The 2605-nt window shown below is 41.9% G+C and overlaps 1 non-coding gene across 1 annotated transcript; it reads left to right on the forward strand.

Moving 5' to 3' along the window:
• Positions 1–1696: 1696 nt before the first annotated feature.
• LOC112719273 (small nucleolar RNA R71) lies at positions 1697–1804 on the forward strand. The gene has a single exon (XR_003161581.1). It is a non-coding gene; the product is annotated as a small nucleolar RNA R71 (small nucleolar RNA).
• The last annotated feature ends 801 nt before the right edge of the window (positions 1805–2605 follow it).

Below are 2605 nucleotides of genomic sequence, written 5' to 3' on the forward strand. Positions count from 1 at the left end.
GACAGAGGACTCTCATGGAGCCTCAGAAATGCTCAGAGCCATGTTGGAACCTCCCAACACCAAACTTAGAGTTTGAATGTGGGGGTTCAACACCAAACTTAGAAGTTGGTTGTGGCCTCCCAACACCAAACTTAGAGTTTGACTGTGGGGGCTCTGTTTGGCTCTGTTTTGAGAGAAGCTCTTCATGCTTCCTCTCCATGGTGACAGAGGGATATCCTTGAGCCTCAAACACAAAGGATTCTTCATTCACTTGAATGATCAATTCTCCTCTATCAACATCAATCACAGCCTTTGCTGTGGCTAGGAAGGGTCTGCCAAGGATGATGGATTCATCCATGCACTTCCCAGTCTCTAGGACTATGAAATCAGTAGGGATGTAATGGTCTTCAACTTTTACCAAAACATCCTCTACAAGTCCATAGGCTTGTTTTCTTGAGTTGTCTGCCATCTCTAGTGAGATTTTTGCAGCTTGCACCTCAAAGATCCTTAACTTCTCCACTGCAGAGAGAGGCATGAGGTTTACACTTGACCCTAAGTCACACAAGGCCTTCTTGAAGGTCATGGTGCCTATGGTACAAGGTATTGAAAACTTCCCAGGATCCTGTCTCTTTTGAGGCAGTTTCTGCCTAGACAAGTTATCCAGTTCTTTGGTGAGCAAAGGGGCTTCATCCTCCCAAGTCTCATTTCCAAATAACTTGTCATTTAGCTTCATGATAGCTCCAAGGTATTTAGCAACTTGCTCTTCAGTGACATACTCATCCTCTTCAGAGGAAGAATACTCATCAGAGCTCACGAATGGCAGAAGTAAGTCCAATGGAATCTCTATGGTCTCATTTTGAGCCTCAGATTCCCATGGTTCCTCATTGGGGAACTCATTGGAGGCCAGTGGACGTCCATTGAAGTCTTCCTCAGTGGCGTTCACTGCCTCTCCTTCCTCTCCAAATTCGGCCATGTTGATGGCCTTGCACTCTCCTTTTGGATTTTCTTCTGTATTGCTTGGAAGAGTACTAGGAGGGAGTTCAGTAATTTTCTTGCTCAGCTGTCCCACTTGTGCCTCCAAGTTTCTAATGGAGGACTTTGTTTCAGTCATGAAACTTTGAGTGGTTTTGATTAGATCAGAGACCATGGTTGCTAAGTCAGAGTTATTCTGCTTAGAACTCTCTGTCTGTTGCTGAGAAGATGATGGAAAAGGCTTGCTATTGCTAAACCTGTTTCTTCCACCATTATTATTGTTGAAACCTTGTTGAGGTCTCTGTTGATCCTTCCATGAGAAATTTGGATGATTTCTCCATGAAGGATTATAGGTGTTTCCATAGGATTCTCCCATGTAATTCACCTTTTCCATTGAAGGGTTCTCAGGATCATAGGCTTCTTCCTCAGATGAAGCCTCCTTAGTACTGCTTGGTGCATTTTGCATTCCAGACAGACTTTGAGAAATCATATTGACTTGTTGGGTCAATATTTTGTTCTGAGCCAATATGGCATTCAGAGTGTCAATCTCAAGAACTCCTTTCTTCTGACTAGTCCCATTGTTCACAGGATTTCGTTCAGAAGTGTACATGAATTGGTTATTTGCAACCATTTCAATTAGTTATTGAGCTTCTGTAGGAAGAGATCCTCCAGCAGAGCTATCCAAAGACATTTTGGATAGTTCAGAGAGACCATCATAGAAAATACCTATGATGCTCCATTCAGAAAGCATATCAGAAGGACACTTTCTGATTAATTGTTTGTATCTTTCCCAAGCTTCATAGAGGGATTCTCCTTCCTTCTGTCTGAAGGTTTGGACTTCCACTCTAAGCTTACTCAATTTTTGAGGTGGAAAGAACTTTACCAATAAGGCATTGACTAGCTTTTCCCAAGAGTCCAGGCTTTCTTTAGGTTGAGAGTCCAACCATGTCCTAGCTTTGTCTTTTACAGCAAAAGGGAATAGCATAAGTCTGTAGACCTCAGGGTCAACCCCATTAGTCTTGACAGTGTCACAGATTTGCAAGAATTTAGCTAAGAACTGATGAGGATTTTCCAATGGAAGTCCATGGAACTTGCAATTCTGTTGCATTAGAGAAACTAATTGAGGCTTAAGCTCAAAGTTGTTTGCTCCAATGGCAGGGATAGAGATGCTCCTCCCATAGAAGTCGGGAGTAGGTGCAGTAAAGTCACCCAGCACCTTCCTTGCATTGTTGGCATTGTTGTTGTTTTCGGCTGCCATATGTTCTTCTTCTTTGAAGATTTCTGTTAGGCCCTCTACAGAGATTTGTGCCTTAGCTTCTCTTAGTTTTCGCTTCAAGGTCCTTTCGGGTTCAGGATCAGCCTCAACAAGAATGCTTTTGTCCTTGCTCCTGCTCATAAGAAAGAGAAGGGAACAAGAAAATGTGGAATCCTCTATGTCACAGTATAGAGATTCCTTTAGGTGTCAGAGAAAAAGAAAAGTAGAAGACAGAAGTAGAAAATTCGAACATATCAAAGGAGATGGAGTTCGAATTTTGCATTAAGGAATAGTGTTAGTCCATAAATGGAAGGATGTGAGAAGAAGGGAAGTAATTTTCGAAAATTGAGTGAAAGATTTTGAAAATATTTTTGAAAAACACTGATTGATTTTCGAAAA

Source organism: Arachis hypogaea, chromosome 10 (genome assembly GCF_003086295.3).
Source record: "Arachis hypogaea cultivar Tifrunner chromosome 10, arahy.Tifrunner.gnm2.J5K5, whole genome shotgun sequence".
In the NCBI taxonomy this organism is placed as follows: Eukaryota; Viridiplantae; Streptophyta; class Magnoliopsida; order Fabales; family Fabaceae; genus Arachis; species Arachis hypogaea.